Source organism: Rhodamnia argentea, chromosome 3 (genome assembly GCF_020921035.1).
Source record: "Rhodamnia argentea isolate NSW1041297 chromosome 3, ASM2092103v1, whole genome shotgun sequence".
Lineage (NCBI taxonomy): Eukaryota > Viridiplantae > Streptophyta > Magnoliopsida > Myrtales > Myrtaceae > Rhodamnia > Rhodamnia argentea.
The window spans coordinates 28,445,697-28,465,750 of NC_063152.1; the positions used below are offsets into that span (position 1 = coordinate 28,445,697).

Below are 20,054 nucleotides of genomic sequence, written 5' to 3' on the forward strand. Positions count from 1 at the left end.
AAAATGTTAGGGTCGTTTCATCGTGCTCAACACTACAATCAATGCACATACTTCGCACGTAAAATCACCCCACGCGGTCACGAGATCAATTGGTGTTGGGTTGGATGAACCTGCTAATAACGATTTTCGAAGAAATATGCTCAAGGAGTCAGCCGCTAGTTTTGAAATCACTGTGGCCATTGTCAACCATCCTAAGAAACGTCAAGACTACGGGATGAGATAGTAGTGATCATTGAGCAGAATTAAAACCTTAAATCCATCCAAGGAATACAGTCAATAGGCACTTGGGTTCACGTCCCTTTCCTTTCCTCGTCACCAGAAGACAACTCTCACGAGGTTTAATACCATGATTAGAATTAAAAATTAATAGATTTGACCTATTAAGATTAAGGCGTCACTGGTCATGACCTACTTGCTATACCATAAGTTTTGATGTATTAAAGAGGACCAACGCAATTTGATATCACCTTCTATCGCTTTCATGTCGCTATCCCAGTCTTCCAGCAAATACAGGATTCAAGAAAACGTTGAGGGAGAGAGAGAGAGAGAGAGACAGACGCCAATGGGCCTGTCCAATCCTTATCTGTCTATTATTTTTCTGTTCTATTTTACAAGGGGAGAGAGAATTGTGGAATTTTCTATACATTTGGATGTCTATGATGAAGAGTAGATAAACCTATTTATAAGTTTTATGAATGACCGTTGAATGTAACATATATCAATTAAGATATGCACAACCAAAGAAAAAAGTACACAAAAAAAAAAAAATCCTAAATCTATTACATTTGTACGGGATTTGGCGAGGGCCGCAACCCTCGCCGGGGCCAGCGAAGGCTTGCTAGCCCTTGCAAGCCCTCGCTAGCAACCAGTGAGGCCCAGCCAATCATCGCTAGTGGCCGTTGAGGGTTGGCTGGCCCTTGTCCAGTGGCCGGCAAGGGTTGTCGGTGACCCTCATCGGTCAAAGTGAAAGAAAAAAAAAACAAAAGAAGAAGAAGAAATAAATAAAAAAATATTTCTAACAAGTATTTTTTTTTGTAAATTTATTGAAAAATGTCCACTCAGCTCCAAGCGTACCACATAAAATGGCCAACATCCACCTTAGTGATATCTCGCTAAATTTGCCGGATGGATTGAATTGGTATTAGTACAAAAAGGTTAAGGAATTTTTTGGTACTTTTTCCCATAACCAAAGGGAGAGATATACGCGCGATCTTGAGAGATGCATAAAATCGACAATTATCAAGTGAAATCACTAATTATTTTTAACAAGCAAGATGGCAATTAGTTGGCAACAAACATACTTATATTTACTTGTAACTCAAGGAATTAATAAGAAAAATGAAAAGTACGAGCCCCGGTTGCTTGTGGGCATAGGTCAACAAGTTAGGCTAATTAGCCAGGGGAGGAGATTAGAAAAAGATACTCATTCGACTGACAATAATGGAGTCTATTAAGACAAAAAGGACACAAGGGTGAAGGTGATAAACAAAGAGTTCAAAGACAAGCCCACAATATTCTTATTTTTGGGTATATAGAGGCCACAACACTGGGTGATTAACTATCCGTTTTATTCAATGATTGATTAGTGGCTCGTAGATACAACTATTTTTGGTCTCCAGTTAGCTTCTATACCAATTTTCCAGGAACTTAATGGGGAAGAACATCTATTCATAAGAACAATGGTTGGAACATGCTGTAAGAACTATCGAAAAGATAACTTAGTAAAAGAGGTAGCGAAAGACCTATGTATATGTACCCATAGACTGGCCGGTACTCGACGACGACTGCCACACATGACCTGGAAAGTCAATCTACTTGAAGGCTTTGTTAATTTCATAAAAAAATGTGATATTTCTCGAAAATGTTATCTAGAAAATCAATTTCTAGGAAAATGATAACATTTTTCCGATGTTTGGTCGAAGCTTGAAAATGAACTTGAATATTTTCTGTTGTTTGGTATGGAAAATCTAATTTGATTTTCTTAGATAGACATATAACATTTAAGCGCTAGTATCTTGTGCATATGTAGCCGGGAAACCAAGTACGGGCACTAGAGTTTTGAGCCTGACCTCGATGGACTCTGACCTAGGCATTGAGGATGGGGGCATAGGCACTTGCGTCCCAAGCATGGCCTTCATGGATCGAGGTGTGAGCGCTGGGGTACCGAACTTGGCCTGTATGGACCCTAGCATGGTCACCGGGGTCCATGGCCTCAGCCTCAATAGACCCTGGCTAGTGCACTAGAGACCCAAGCGCAGAGTACTCAAGCACGGCCTTTGTGGACTGAGGACTAGAGCTCAACTGTTGAGGTCTCGGGCACAACTTTTGTGGACCCCGATCGGAGTGTCGGGGATACGAGCTCGGGTATTGGGATCCCGTGTTCGGCCTTTGTGAACCTAGGCCCGGGTGCCGGGGCATCGGGTACGGGCCATGATGGTCCCGAGCATAGGCATCGGGGTCTTGGGCTCGACCTCCCAGGCACGAGCATTGGGGTCCCAAGTCATGGGCTTGGCCTCGATGGAACCGAGCCCGGGCGCTAGAGACCCGGTCCTGGACCTCGGGGATTCGGGAACTACTATTGGGATTATTGTGCTCGAGCGTAGATGCCTAGTCATATTTTGCTTTTGATTTTTTAAAAAGAAAATTTATTTTCTGAGTTTAAGCATAAGTGTTATTTTGACTGGGAAAACATTTTCCGTTAACTTAGTTTCCTATGCAAATCAAACACTGAAAAATAAAGAAAATATTTTCTCGAAAAATATTTTTCACGAAACAAACGGCGCTAAAGTTTAAAGTACACATCCACAACATGTATATCGCCCAATTCGCGAGTATTCAGGAATCTAGGTTTATGGGCAGGAAGCTCCGATCGATTGGAGAATTGTCCACACTTCTGACCGGAGATCCGGCCTATTCCTTCTGCTCATCTCGCAGCACCTCAAAGCCAACTGAGTCAAATGCTCGGCCACCATGCAGGGCCACTCTCCAGCCAATGGATCCAAGATGTCCTCCAAGGTCCCTGCACTAATTGCCCTTGGCACGTTCTTCGCTATTCCTAAGGCTGACCTCCTCGTTAATAACTACAGCAGTATGATCCCGAAAGAATAGACGTCACACCTTGTTGTGAGCTCTCGCGTGACGAGGAACTCCGGGTCCATGTACCCGACTGTCCCTTTTGGGTCGGTCTCGTGCACGACGGTGGTGTTGTTGCTTGACCGCTCACTGCAGAACAGCAGTTGGCAGATGCCGAAATCGCTGAGCTTGCTCGCAAGGTGTGCGTCCAGTAGGATGTTCCCTGGTTTGACGTCCCCATGAACGATGCTATGAGGCTTGCAAGAGTGGAGGAAGGACAGGACGGAGCATAGCTCTGTGGCGATGCGTATCCGGGCTCGGCACGGTAGCTGCTTCGCCATGTTGCTGCTGCCAAGCCAGTGTTCAAGGGTTCCGTTTGAAACATATTCGTAAACAAGAGTCAAGGGCTCAGGACAAGCGCCGATGAGCGTGATGAGATTAGGATGCCTCACCTTGCTCAACACATCCACCTGCGGTACATTCGATCCAGAATCCGATGACCAGCAACAATATTCTCAAACGCTTAGGCTAACGTGCTCTCACTGCGAATTCCTGTTGTCATAGGCATATTATTGTGAAAAACAATTTTGCTTTGCGATGAACCGAGTCTTTATATCTTCTTACTATTCCTAGTTTTGGTCTCACAGAAAAAATGAAAACAAGTAGAGGACACTCAAGAATTCTTTTACCTCCTGTAGAAATTCTTGTGATCCTTGCACGGAACGAAATTTCATCTTCTTTATAGCCACCGGCGTATTACGAAGGAAACCTTTATACACGCTGCCGCAACCGCCTTCTCCAATCTTCAAGGATGGGTCGAAGATCCTAGCAGCTTCCTTGATTTCAGCCATAGGGAACTCGGAGAAGTACTTTGCGCCCGAGGAATCTCCTAGCCTTCTGCTCAACTCCTCAGCCTTTTGGAGCGTGTTGTCGACATCGATCTGCAACAGCTCTCTCTTGTCTATAAGTCAGCAACATTTCATCGTACGAGATGATTTTCATCTCCAACTCCTTTCTGCTCTGGTCGCTTTCCGCCAATAGGCTCTCGAGCTGCAATATGCAGTCCTGGGAGATGCAAAGTTCTTCCATCAATTTGTCTTTCTGATCCTTCACCTTCTCGAGTTCTTCCTCCAACTTCTCAGCAAATAATCCCTGTAGATGCTTCCCCTGAAAATTTGCCCGTGACACTACACTCAACAAATCTTCTTTCATCTACATGTAATTCATGTGATAGGTGCTCCGTTACTTCTTAGGATGTTTTGTCTCCAGGGATTTGGGGATGGTCCTCAACAATCAGACTTGAGTAAAATCAGTAGAACAATTTTCAAAATGAGCATTTTTACATGAATCAAAGCATCTGGTCGGTATAGAGAAAACCCGTCAAGTTATTTTCAAAATGAGCATTTTCACATGAATCAAAGCATCTGGTCGGTATAGAGAAAACCCGTCAAGTTATTATGTCGACATTATACCTTCCTGGGATCCTTTCGCCCGCCTTCAACAACATCTTCTTTCACTTCAGCACAAGTTGTCGATCCCTCCTCAAGCACTTCTCACACATCGTTTTCATTCATATCCTGTTACGATTTGCTAAACATTTGCAAATATTGCTTCGAAGGACTAAGAATAAGCTATTCAGCGATAAAAGCAAAGCTAAAGACATGTCCTGGCTAGACAACATGAAAAGTGAAAACGAATATAAGTTGACTTATTTTGCCCATACCAGAGTGTTGGAAAGTGATGACTGGCCGGTGTAATAGACCGACTGATTCAACTGCGGACAATGGGAAAGGGTAGTCGAAACTCGTTCGAGTTCTTGCATAGTGTCTTGCCTCCCGTTGTGCTCGCCACGGTAGGCTGCTCTGAAGGAGCTGGGGAACGACAAGATGCTGGCATATCTGCGTTGAAGGAGAACTTCCTTCTCACAAAGTCTTGAACTGGATTGCTCAACTTCGCCGAACCACTCCTCTGCCGTGGGGCTGATCGCGATTTCAAGAGCATCGACTTTCCGGTTCTAGGGGTCGGAGTCTTCAGGGACGGTGCATTGGTAGGAGCTTCTGCAACGGCTTGAACCGTCCAAGCTTCCCTAGGTTTCCCGTGGCATTCAGCGCATTCGATTCAAAGAAGACCAATTCAAAAGCAAAATAGTTGGAGGATAACCTTGTGTGGATGAGGTGCCCGTTGCAGATAAACCGAATTTGACAAGAGATGTGTGCTTTATTGCGAACGAAGATGGCTTTCCTGGACTTGATTTCTGCCATGCTCCTGCCAATTTGCAAACATTAAAGAGAGTGAATTAGAGTTCTCCTCAAATATCGGACGTGTACAACACATCTTTAAGGATCAATAGCGAAACAAGTATCTGGTTTAACGTTGGGATTAACCGATTAAGGATCCGAACGGATGAAGGGGATAATTTTGGAGTCCGGCCCATCTGGGCCTTGTCTTCTTGTTTTTGTACGTACTTGAAATAGCGCTTGTCAGCTGCTGCACCCATTACAAGCTTTGTCATACCATGCAACTGTATGAGCTCCACAATTCCCTTTTCGACACTGTCCGACTCCATGTACACTTTCTCTGCCCGTACCTAATATCCAATAAACCGATTGATTTGCTTTAATTGTTTCGTCTCTAAATGATGAAGTGTACATTTAATAATGTAAACTTGTGAGAATCATATACGTCGAGGGTCAACACTAGTACTGTGTTAAGAAGTCATTGATCAGGATGATAGCTTATCTAGAGGAGGAGGAGGAGAAGGAGGAGGAGGAGGAGGAGAAAGTAAATATACCCCCATTTTTTGACAAACGCGCAGGTAGGTATCCAAGATTTTTTGCATGTCTATCCTCTCTCTTTCTCTGTGTGCTCTCAACATTATCTCGTTTGTGGAGTTCGCAGGAATTCCGGCACCCAAGCCTCCTGCAAACCAAAGGCAAATTAACAGCACAATTAGGCTCTCTTTATTTCGTGAAAAATATAGGACAAGTAAAACCAATTGGATATAAAAAATGGTCCAATAGCGGGGCACGAGAAAACTACCAAAAAAGCAAACCAATTGTAATTGCGCCAATTCAGTCCTAAATTTTTTTTTTTTTTTTGCTAATTCAATCATAAACATTTTGTATTTATGTCATTTCAATCCATTTAACCGGTTGATGCCGACATGGAGATGACCGACCCTCGCCGGCCATCCCCCACACTCCCTATCGGCTTCTATTTTTCTATTTATATTTACCTTCTTTTTTGAATTTAATTTACATAAAATTGATATTAAAAATCAGATTTGGAAAAAAAAAAAATGCTCGTCGGCGTTGGCCGGTCAAATGGACTGGATTGATACAAATACAAAAGCTTTAGGACTGAATTGACACAATTGTAATAGATTTAAGACTTTTTTTGTTATTCTCTCTAGGATGCTTTTAAAAAAAGTCTTAAATATATTGCACTTGTACCAATACAGACGTAAACCATTCAATTTGGCCATATTTACTCTTGAATCCTTTACAACTTACTAATGTAGTCCATCTAATTAATTTTGGCTAGAAATCGCCGACATGAAGCCAACCGTCTCAAGTAGGACGATCGGTGCCGATGTGGATAATTTTTGTAATTTTTAATGTTATTTCTCAATTTTTCTATTTGTTCAATTTTTTCTATTTCTTTTCTTTTTATTTTTTAAATGAGGCTGGTGAGGGCTATGATGCCATCACCAAATTTGGGCCAAGCGAGGGTTCCGTGGCCCTTGCCTGAATTAGGCGTGACCATGCCATCCAGATCGGGCGAGGGCATGGTGGGCCTCACCCAAATTCGAGGAGGGTTGCACAGCCCTCACTTGTGGCCAGCGGCGTTGACATTGTGGAAAGGAGGGAAGTAAAAGAATAAGAAAAAAGAAAAAGGACAAAAGGAAAAGGGACAAAAAGAAAAAAAAAATTAAGAAAAGTAATTTAAATATTGCAAAATTGTCGATGTTATTGGTTGGCCTTGCCACGTGATACAATCGGTATTCACATTAGCGATTTCCAATCAAAATTGGCCGGATGGATTTTATTAGCAAATTGTCAAAATTTTTAGAATTATATTGGCTAAATTGAAAGGTTTATGGTTGGGTTGGTGCAAGTGCAATAAATTTCTGATTTTTTGGGTAATTCCCCAACATTACTAAACCAGCAAGGGTATAATTAATTATATTCGCAACGATTGTTCATCATGAAAGATATGTATAATATATCCGTTCGAGTTTGGTAAGTTCTTACTTTTATTATAATAAAAAAACTCTAATAATAATTAACAAAAAACGCGCAACCTACCTATGGGGATCCTCTGTGAAGGAACTAGAACATGAGTGATACCGATCTTGATGTTGCCCCCTGATTGATGCACCGTCCAAACAAGCTTCGATTCGCTCTCTTTCACGTCCGTCCCGACCAAGACATAAATCTTGTCTTTAAACACCGGCGTCGCGGGTTCAGATGCAACCATGCGAATGCTCGGATTGTTTGCCGGGACTCTGAACTCGGGAGAGCTTATTATGCGATCAACCACGGCCATATCAACACACTAAGTTTGAAAAAGATAACAAGAAATGAAAGTCAACAAACTCGGGAGTGTATATTATGGAGATAGCTAGCTAGAGAGAGAGAGAGAGAGAGAGAGAGAGAGAGAGAGAGAGAGAGAGAGAGAGAGAGAGCAAGGCATGGGAATTCTCTGAGAAAAGAAAACGAAGTAAAGTGGGGAGAGACTCGAATGAGGCTTTGTGTTGTGGTCGCAGTTGAAGGGGGATGTGGTTAGGTAACTTAGGTTATAAAGAGATGGCTTGTGCTTGTCCCAAAGCTGAAGTCCTGTACAGTTCGTACCAGGAAACCAACGAAAACTCTCTTTTCACAGGTAATGAGTGAGCAATTTCTCGTGGGTTCCATCTTAGTAAAGTTAGGTCCTAAGTAATATATTTATTTTTCAATATTAATAATTTGTTTTGACAAAGACTTGTAGTTAATGATTTTTTATTCTCACACCCTTTCAAGAACTGTGGTTTTAAGAAGTTGTTGTCTTATCTCCCTAATGATTTCTGCACCCACCACTAATGATAAGTCGAAACAATAAGAAAAGGGTTCGTCATCTAAAAGACACACGTGGAAATCTGCAGTCCGTTTCGACTGCCTCGATTTCATTATCAACGGATTAGACCGATTCTTGGACCACTATAACCTTGACATATAGGAGCTTTGAAGTTGCAAACAATCATAATGAGGCTACAATATTTAGGCAATGAATGCAATGATCATTACATGATAAGTCCATAGTTTTGCTTACAATTGTCGTTCATAGTTGAGTAGCGCACAATCATTGTCTCTTTACTTAGCTGGCATGGGTGTTCAATGAAATTTTTAAGTGAATGTTTTGAGTTCGTGTAAGAAGAAGGAAAGAGGAAGGAAAAAAGGGAAAGAAAAGCAAAAAGGGGACTCGCAAATGATAATATGATAATAGGAGAATGTTTTCCTGACGGTCCGACAGATCTGTCGGTTATTTCTGATCAAAGATTCATATACCAACATCGTGTGCTTTGCACAAAACACTCATTACTTAGAACATCGTGGGGTCAGAAATAACGAGAATCTTGTCGGACTGTCAGGTTAGCGGCTTTTTATGGTAATATCCAGGTGATTAGTGAGGTGTAAAAGTATATAAAAAGTCATAACATTGTATTTGTGTCAATTCGATCATAAATTTTTTAATTGTACCAATTGAGTTCTAAATCTTTTGACGATTTGCCAACCGAGCCTACTCTGTTATTTTTAATCTAAAATTGATGACGTAAACGCCGATCGTCCTATGTAGCATAACCAGCGCCGACGTGGACACTTTTAATGATATTTTATTTTATTTTTTCTTAAAAAAATAAAGAGAAGACAAAAAAAAGGAGAAAAATGTTAAAATATCAGTAAAAAATGTCAACGTTAGTGCATACCGCGCCATGTAGGATAAATGGCATCTACTTCAGAAATTTTCAGCCAAAATTGGTCGGATGAACTTAATTGACAAATTGTTAAAATGTTTAGGACTCAATTGATACAATAAAAAAGTTAAGACTGAATTGGTACAAGTGCAATAAATTGAAGACTTTTTTAATACTTTTTTGTCAGAAGTCAAAAGTGAGGAAATATCCCATTCTCTTACTTTTTTAATACTTTTTGTGAAACGATTACGTCATGTTTCCATCGATAAGAGCTTCGAAGTTAGAAACTTTAGGTGTCGATTTTCTTGTTTACCCTAATACTTTATCACACTTATTCGAAATGGTTGACTGACTTGACTGCATTAGTGATACAAAAATTACATAGGATTGTATTTTTCGAAAGAAAGAGAAACTCAAGTATGGGAAGAAACCAGCAAAAGTGAGGAAATATCCCACTCTATTACTGTTACAGCTTGTCCATCATTTTGCTTTTAGTGATCAACTTTAAGGAGTTTCCATAGATGATGACACGAGTTCTTAGAGAGAGTTGTCTTGCATTCTATATGTATTTTCTACCTACTCACCTATGTCGATTTCGAATATAGGTAATACCTACTTTTCGAAAGCTTTTTGGTGGTTATTTTGAGTTGCTTGAAATCTATAATGTTTGTAATTTTATCCTTTTCAATATACTCTTAGATTCTAGACATAGCCAATGAGAGGTCATTGTGTCTTTACATGTCAACTTTATGGAGTCTCCATCAATGATGACGCCAGTACTTAGAAAGAGTTGTCCCCACTCTATAAGTATTCTCTACCTACCCATCTGTGTCAATTTGAAATACTTATAATACCTTAGCATTCCAAAGTTTTTGGTGATTATTTTGAGCTTCTTGAAAACCACTACTATGGTTTGCCATTTTCTACTTGTCAATATGCTCTTAGATTCTAAACATGGGTAATGAGAGATTTTTGTGTCTCCATCCATCAATCAATTGCAAAATTTCGTGGGGTCGAACTATTAAATTTTATTTTTTTCTGATGAAGAGAAGCCTTGTATAGTTTTTCAAAAAAAAAAAAAAAAAATTCTACATAGGTAACACCCATCATTGAAATAGATTGATAAGACGAGAACAATATAATTGTCGTGTGGCATTCAATCGTTCGTCCAATGTCTAATCTTGCTTTTAGCATCAATTTTCCTTCGTCCAATCAAAGAAATTGGCCTCATCGTGCGTCTCTCTCTCTCTCTCTCTCTCTCTCTCTCTCTCTCTCTCTCTCTCTATATATATATATATATATATATCTTCCTTCTTGGTTTTTTGAGTCGACAGAAAAAATTACAAGACTTATAGCTTTGTGATTTAAAAAGAATTCTAATATTTTGAATAAAATATTATCCTTAAAAATATTTTGAATAATTAGGATATTATACTAAAAGTACACATCAAGATATCCGTGTACACACACATATATTATATTATATTATATTATATTAAATGGCCTTAGGTTTGTGAGCTGCATAATCTGAAAAAACATATTTAAACATTCAAAGCAATAAGTTAATTTCATGATATCACATTATCTATTCACAATATATGGTCGTTGGCACTCAAAATGATCCACTAGTCCACACATGTGCTAAACACGTGAGGAACAAACACCTTGATAGAATACAAGCCACATGCAGAACGCTGGAGGATTCCTATAGGTGTCAATTAATAAGAAATACTAAGTAAGCTATCTATACAAGCAAGGAATAATGCCATCAGTCCAAGTAGCAATGGTAATACTAGGTGTCCAAAGTAGTGGAGCATATCAAGGCTAGATGAAGCAAGCTATAACCATGGGCCAATGAAAAGTAATCCCACCAAAGATCCAAATACCTTTTAAGAAGCGCCAAAGAAGACAAAAAATCTTCTTTGAATTACTTGGCGAGAATACGGTTATCAACGGGTAGTGATTGGATAGCTCCCTGAAAATACTACCCATGAGTCCGTAAAGTACGGAGGACGTGAACACAAGCCACATGAACGAAAAAGGTTTAGTTGACATGACAAATTTAGAGGCTATTGACAGTTCTGGGATTTTAACTCATAAGTCCTAAAGGTGGAGAACGTGAACACGATTGGTCCGAGCAAGTAGGTTAAGTTGAAGCTAAGATATTGATAGTTATTTGAAGCTAAATAACTTCTTGAAGACCTAGTCAAAAAAGTTCGTGGGAGATGATAGACGTGGTAGCTATCGACGTGCTAAAAGTTACAACCGCTAAAGGGCATTTATCTACTCAACCAATATAAATATTAACAAACGTCCATAGAAGAAGCTCCCGAAAATATTAACAAAATTTATCTTATCTTTACTACACTCTACTTTTCTTAGCTGTAGCTTTTAGATTCTCGTCGTCGAGTTAAACTCGGGCGTTAGTCTTTATCTTAGATTCTGCACCATCGAGTCAAACTCCGGCATAGTTTTGTGTACATTGGTTCGTTATCTTTTGAAGGAAATTGTGCTCACTAAGCCATCTCGTCAAGTTCAAATCCAGTGTGGTCTATGTTTGTATATTTTCTTTCAAGTCTAGTTGTACCGATTTCTTTTGGATTGTGCTTATTATATTTTTTCATCGAGTCAAACTTTGCTTGAGATCACATTTGTGTAATTTTATCGAGATCCGTGCAAATCTTACGTGTTCATTTTCTGACTATATGGATCTCTCCTGTCCAAGATCTCCACATGATCCTTTATCACATTTAAAAATCGAAGAATGAATTTCGATGAAAGATATTTTGTCGCGGGGAAATACCCACGAAACAATAGTAGTTTTAGTTTTTAGTCATTTGCATTATCCCCGAGACACAATCTCGTAGTAGATTGCTGCACTTTTCTACTATGTACTGCCATATTTGGAGGGAAAGGTTCTATTCCGCAAGGCCTATTAGTCTAGTGCACGTGTGTGACATAAGGCGTAGTTTGATTGTAGTTTTTCATAATGCAGAAGCATTTTATCGTGGCTTTGGACCATTGTCTCTCCTCGAAGCATGATTCGGATGGAACGACAAGTTTGAAGCCCGAGTTTGAAGTTTTGTCTCGACTTGGGGTGAGTAACCAGACCCGTTCAACCTAAAAACCGGCCTTACCTAGTCGGTTCAAGGCCAGTTCATACGGGGACCGATTTGGTTCCCGATTCCAAAAACTGGGAACCGGTCTTGACAGGTATTGGTTTTTGTTTTATATCTAAACTAACCGGCTCTAACATAAAACTTGGAACTAGAAACTTGCAAGGCTAGTACTAAGGTGGAACGTGAAACTGAATCAGTTCATGACTAATCCTAAGTAAGTTCTTACAATCTTTTTTTAAAAGAAAGAAATGTTTGTTAAAATTGAATATATTCGACTTATTATTCTCAAGCAAAAAAATTAGATTTATGTTTGGTACATACATATTGCGTATATAATAAAATGAAACAAAACAAAACAAAATAAAATAAAATAAAAGTCTGGACCTGTCCCAGAGTAAACAAGGTATGTTCTAGGTTTCAGATGTGAAACCTATCACCTCTAATCTTGACTTTTTTATGTCAAGAACAGGGAATATAAGTTTTATTTGCCTAAAAAAAAAAAGAAGCAAAAGCTAGGAGCTGATCTATTGACTTCATGCTCAATTTCTTCCCCTTTTCCGTGGGCGAAACCTTCAAAAGAGGTACAAAATAGAAAATAACTCCCTCCTTTGGCCGAAAAATTATCCTCTTGACAAAGAATCATAGACAATAAATTCACATAATTGTAATTCATTCGTCGTATGTAAAAAAATAATTACATCCAATTTGTCCGGATAAATATATTTTTCTTGAGAAAGTGGATTTGTCATATCACTCCTCAAGGACAATAATGGTCGTCCAAGAACACGACATGCCATTGCAGAATCTAATCAAACAGAATTCGATGCCAAATGCAGTTAAACAAGCAAAGCCCTAATCGCCCCAATGGCCCAAACAAAATGCAAATCCCAGCCGTCCTCGACTTTTTCCGCTGACTTTGTCGTTTGCTTTGTCTATGAAGTGGGCCCATGTTGCAGTTGCAGGTCCCACCATGAGTTCCAGCTCAGCACGGGTCTTGGTCAATCTGTGTGGACAGAGATTAGAGCGGGGTTCTACCCACGCGGGAATATTCCGCCGCCTAAGCCTTTTCCTCTGACAACGTTGGCATGCATCCAGATTTGTCGCGCCTGCTGGCCTGTTTCTACTAGACTTGTTCGGGAAAAATCTTGTTTTATCAAATCCGAACCAGTCAGGAAAGAAATATCGGTTTTCATGTAATTTCCAGCCAAAATCACATGTTTTTTTCTTTTCAACTGAAATTTTTTTTTCTATTTATTTCGAGGAAAATAACGTTTACAAAAATAATTTTCGATTTTTTTGACGTTGGTTCACAAAAAACAAACTAGTTAAAGAAAACATTATTTATGCTTGAAAAAATTACTTTTTTTTAATCAAAATGAAAATCTTTATTTCATATGAAAGAGGTACACATAATTCCAAGATAAAGATGCAAATTCCACAAAACAACTAAAATAAGTAAATATGAAAAGTGAATTAACATGGTATACTCTGCAGAGACTCGCTCATTTCACAAAGACGGATATGTTGTAGCAATGAAGCACAAACAATGACCGATCGCCAAGTCTCGGATTAACATCAATTACGAGCACACGTCTAGAAATTTCTCTCCAATAACAACAATTTTGCCCAAAGGCAGTACATGCCTAGGTTCAATGTCCCTAGCACCATCACCGTGTAGAACACCAAAACTCCCAAAAGGTTGAAAGAACACAAAAAATACTTTGTAAATACCATATCTATATCTAGATCGGGATAGAAGAGCATCCAAATAGAGAATTAGTTCTAAATCGGGATAGAACAACTATAAAGTAGATATCGGTTGAACACAAATCACTTTTAGAAATGCCGATTGCCAAAGACAACAATAAATGAGTCTCGAAGACTTGTGGAGCATTCGACAATCTTGAGTAAACACCGGAGCGAACCAGCAAATCCGGAGAGAATAGATTCTTATGAAACTCTCGCGCTTTTATTTTCAAAAGCGAAGATGTCAGCCACGTCGTCTACGAAAACAAACAGACTAAAAGATACAGAAATGGAGAAACAACCAAAGATGAGAAAGGAGAAGATGAGAAGGGAGGGAGAGACTCTCTCTTCTCCCTCAGAAGAAACTTGGTTGGCGTTGGCTGGGTTGGAAAAATCCTAAGGGCGATAGAGGAAAAAGAAAAGTAAGGAAAAATGTTTTTCTCTTTTTGAGAAGAGGAGAACATTTCCTCATATTTCATTCCTTCTCTCTTTCACATTTTCTTTATTTATAATTATTTTATTTGCTTTGCTTTCATTATTTATATTTTTAAAAATTAGAAAATTTTGAATTTTTTGCCTTTGATTTTTTTTTTTCCTTTCTTCTTTGGCCTGTCGCTGGCCACGATCGTTTGTCGGCCACGGCTTGTTCTTGGCCACAGCAACGGCCGACGATCGGTCACAGGCAAGCGAGGCCAAGGGTTGCTACATCCGGGGAGGGTTGGCCATTGGAATCTGGCGAGCTCAAGCCTCGTCGACTAGGGGCATGGCTCGGCGGCTAGTTGCTAACCGAAAAAGAAAAAGAAAAAGAAAAAGAATATAAAAGAATATAAAAAATAAAAATAAAAAGAAAAAAAAGATAAAAGAAGATAATCAAAGAATGCTTTTTCTAAAACATAGAAAGGATTATTAGAAGGCGTTTGCGGTTGAAATTGATTTTCCTTTACAAATGGCAGAAAATATTTTTCGGGTCGTTTTTAAGTTTCAAGTAAGCATAGAAAAATATTGTCATTTTTCTGAAAAAAAACTTCCTAAAAAATATTTTTCAAATGCTCCTCTCAAAAAGTAGCATGTAACTATTGACATCACGCTGGGGTTAAATGTGGGGGTGATGGAAGAGGGTGATGATTATAAGCTGTAATACTCCCCAAAGTCATTTGGAAATAAGAGAGAGAAAGTCTGACACGTAAAGGATACAAAAGATTTGGATTTTAAATATCGAAACAGTTGAGAGATAAAATAAAAAATACTGATTTGGGCATTCTCTTATGAATACTTTGATATAAGATAGAAAAATTAGAGGTGTCTGTGGAAGTTTCACATGATATTAGTCGCTATCCTATTTTAATATTAGCGTTCACAAGAAAGGGGGGAAATGGTCCAAAGAAAGAGGGGAATGGAATATTGCTGTCCGAATTGACCACATTCTCCACTCAAATCAATTTCAAGATGCTATTAGAGGTGTCAAATAGGTAGGTCGGATGAGATTTAGGTTAGGTCGACGAATATCATCCGACCTATATTGACCTATTTAACCCGTTTCGATACATTTTTATGTAATACAAATCTTGCGACCCGTACCAGATTCAATCCATATTCGACCCGACCCGTATTAATTAAACATTTCTATATTCAACCCAATCATGAAATATTTATTTCTTATAATTTGTTACAAAAAATGATATTGCTAAATCACTTTCATGCAATACAAATCTAATGAATTTTTTTAAAAAAAATTAATAGTTACATTTCAAAAAAATAGTATTTTTTATTTCTGAAAAAGTACTTCTTAATTTATTTTTCTTTTCTTTTTTCTATTCCTTTTTTGCCCTATGAAATCTGGTGGCTAGAGACGGCGACAATCGGCAACCCACGGCAACCGGCGACATTCCACTTCTTTGAGTAGTTTTTATATTTTTTTAATTTTTTCTTTCTTTTACTTATAAAAAATAAAATTGAAAAAATTAAAATTAAAAAATAACTAATAAATTTTACAAGCTAAGTGAATTGTAAATGGATTGGGTTTGTCTATCTAAATGGGTTCAAAGACAAACCATATTTGACCCATTTTATTAAATATGAGTATTTAATCCTTATTGACATCTCTAGCCCCGACGAGAGGGGATGTCCATTCTCACATTCAAGTCTATCGCCATCTAAGTAGCACCGATACCGACATGCGACACGATACGACACGACACGACACGACATGCCGACACGTCATGAAAAATAGAAATTTCGACACATTGAGCACGTTGTGTATTAAATATCTATTTTTGCATATACATGATAACTCCGTTAGGGATTCACGATTAGTTTTTTTTTTTTTTTGACTTGGTATATTAATTTTAGGTAGCTGGATATATGACTTAGATATATATATTTTTGACCCATAATTTATTGAAAATGCGTAAAATTGACCCGTGAGTGTCGAAATGGCGTGTTGAGATGCCGGACTCGCGTATCGCTAGCGTGTTTGGAGCGCCGACCACTTGTCGGTTGTATGTCAAAAAGTGTCGGACATGACATGAACAAGACATGACACGACACGGACAAGACACAACACGACACGGATGTCCCTAGAGAGTGTCGATATTTCCTAGATCGTCATTGATGTTGTTGAATTTTGTGGTGAGTCACGTGCATTTTTTTGTGTGTGATTTATATTAGTATATAAAGTGAAAAAAGTTCCTTAATTCGAAGGGATCTAGCCCCTTTTTGTCCTTCCCCGAAATATTCTTAATTATTCATTTTACAAATGTGTTGTTCCGTTGACGAACGCGTAAATTCATAATCCTACTTCGTTTCTAGCCTTTTCCAATACTTGGAATTAAATTTTCATTCAATGAAAATCCTCATCACCAGAAGACAACACTTTTTTTATTTTTTTTGGTCTAAAGAAGACAACACTCACAAGCTACCTATTTTCAGTGAACTGGCCCCGCAAGATCACGACTTTTCATGTAGGGTACATGACCGACGCAATTTGATATCGCATTCTATAGTTTTCAAATCGCAATCCTAGCCCATCCAACATCCAATCCTTATCGGTCGACTAATCTTCTATTTCTGACTACGTCAATAACTAACAATTTCATCAAGAAAAGAAAGTAGTTGGCAAGAAACATGCTGATGTTTACTTGTAACTCAAATAAGTTAAAAGGAAACGACAAATATGAGCTAGGGTTGCTATCCAATCCGTAGTTGATATTTTTCACAACTGACTAATCTATTTTATTCAATGATTGATGAGTGCCTCGTATGAACAACAAACTCTTCTTTCTTTTTTGTGTTGCACCAAATTTCCATAGACGGTTTCGTTCATCCGTTCATGTTGTGCAGAAATCTTTTGATGTTACTAAGAAAGGATAACCCAAGGAGAAGTAGGTGAAAAAACGAAGCTGATCTCGCACGACTAATCATTTCGCAGTTTTAAAGTATTGAAAATTCTCGCGTGTCAACACGAGCACATTGTGTGATTCGTAGATCTGGCCGATCTTGCAAGATTTTCATACTTTGGATTTAAATGCCACCGGCGCATGCAATAACATGGCGAATATGAATAGAGCAAATTAGAACTGATCCAACTTTGAGAGTGAAGAGCGAGACCGGCATGTTGGAAAGTATGCTGCATAATCAGCCAATTAATTCCATGAGAATTGTTCGTGGAAGGGAAGTGGATTTACTTATATCTTTAATAAATTCGTTGCCATGATCAAAACAAAATTTTCCCAAAACATCAAAATCTTTCGTATTGATAATGCTGTGGAATATAGGGAAAATGAGTTCCTTAAAATTCTTTCTCAAAACGGTATCATTATTCATCGTTTTCCCAACAAAATGGTCGAGTAGAGCACAAACACGGACATATCTTAGATATCGTATGTACTCTTCTTATATCATCATGATGTCCATAACAGTTTTGGGGAGAAGCTTGTCATACTGCTGTATACACTATCAATCGCATTCCAACACCTCATATAGGTAACATTTCTCCTTATCGGTGCTTATATGATAGTGTGCCAAATTACAATCTGTTTCGAGTCTTTGGTAGTGCATGTTTTGTGCTCTCCTTCCTAACGAACTCATGAAGTTAGAACCTCGTGCTCATCTATGTTGCTTTCTTGGATATGGCATTGAGCATAAGGGGTATAGATGTTGGGATCTTGTTTTTAATCGACTTTGTGTATCTCACCATGTTACCTTCTGGGAACATAAGATGTTTTCATCTCTCCATCCTTTTACATACTCCCCAACTGTTCGCCTCTTCACGAATCCTTCTATTGACCTATTTCTAGAAGATGACACACATGAATCGTCCCATTTGGAACTATCCACCCCTAATCTTGATGCATGTATATCTGAAAATCCCACTTCGGTAGTTCCCGACATTTCTGTGCCATCTGCGGATTCTCTACCATTGGATGTTCCTTCCTCTCCCATTCGTCGTTCCACACGAGCAAGTCAACCCTGTATTCAGCTTCGCGATTTTAATTATTATTCTACTATTGCTTCTTTTCACGAGCCTTGCATTTATAGAGAAGCTCGTATTAATCCTCTTTGGTAGCAAGCAATGTCCGATGAGTTGCATGTATTGAAAAAGTCTCACACTTGGGACTTGGTTGATTTAATTCTTGAAAAGTCTGCTGTAGGTTATAAATGGGTGTACAAAATCAAAACAAAGGTAGATGCTATGGTGGAATGTTACAAAGCTACGATAGTCGCCAAAGGCTTCACTCGGGAGTATGGCATTGACTATGATGAGACGTTTGCTCTAGTTGCGCGTCTCACTTCTATTCATAGCCTCTGTGTTGTTGCTGCCATTAAGAGATGGTCTCTATTCCAGATGAATGTTAAAAATGCATTCCTCAATGGCGATCTCATTGAAGAAGTTTATATGGAGTCTCCCCTTGGATATTCTCACACTTCTAATAAAATATGTCGACTATGCCAAGCATTATGTGGTTTGAAGCGGGTTCCTTGTGCGTGGTTTGAAGCGGGTTCCTCGTGCATGGTATTCCAAGTTTAGTTCCACTATGGAATGTTTTGGATTTATCTCTAGTCCCTACGACAATGTTCTCTTCATTCAACGAACATCTCGTGGGATTATATGCAGATGGCATCATTATCACTGCTGATGATCATCGTCGTATTACAAAAATACAGCAGTATTTGAGTCGACATTTTGAAATTAAAGATCTTGGACAACTAAGTTATTTTCTAGGTTTGGAAGTTGTTGTAGATTCTTTTGAGTATTGCCTTTCTCAAGCAAAATATGCCATTGATTTTATTTCTCGGATAGGGCTTGCGGATAACAAGATTGCTTTAACTTCCATTGAGACTAATGTGAAATTTGATGACAAATATGGGACTCCTCTTCCGACTCCTACTCTTTATCGACATCCGGTTGTCGGTCTTATTTATCTCACAATTACCCATCATGATATCGCTTATGCTGTTCATGTTGTAAGTTAATTCATGATCATGCCGCGCACGACTCACTTTGCTTTCGTTCTTCGCATTCTTCGCTACGTCAAGGGTACCTTATTTCATGGTCTTCACTTTTTGGCTCACTCAACCTTAGAGTTGTCGGCTTATTCAGATGTTGACTGGGCTGGTGACTCTCTTAATTGTCGTTCTACTACTGGCTACTACTTCATCTTAGGAGAATCCCTTATTTCCTGGTGGAGTAAGAAACACACTATTATTGCTCGATCTAGTACAGAAGCAGAATATCAAACTCTTGTTGATACGGCATTTGAACTATTATAGTTGTGATGGTTATTAGAAGACGGCAGAGTTCGTTATCATGGTGGAACGATCATTTATTGCGATAACTAGAATACTATTCGGATTGCCCATAATGATGTCTTCCATGAGCGTACCAAGCATATTGAAATAAATTGTCATTTCGTCTGATCTCATGTGCTTCGTGGTACTATTCGTGTTATCACCACTTCATCAACTCGATCGACGGCTGATATCTTTACTAAGGCACATTCACCTGGACGTTTCCAAGAGCTATTCTCCAAACTCCAGTTGACATCTTCAATGTCACCTTGAATTTGAGGGGGAATGTCAGAGATATTGATAGTATCATAATCTTCCTTGATTTATTGTGATTGATTTTGTAATTTTTAGTTACCTTAGATAATACTCTGGGACAG

General features: G+C 38.8%; 1 pseudogene; it reads right to left on the bottom strand.

Annotated features, from left to right (window-relative positions):
* Nucleotides 1-2,849: 2,849 nt before the first annotated feature.
* Nucleotides 2,850-7,563, bottom strand: LOC115727582 (annotated as a pseudogene).
* Between the last annotated feature and the right edge of the window lie 12,491 nt (nt 7,564-20,054).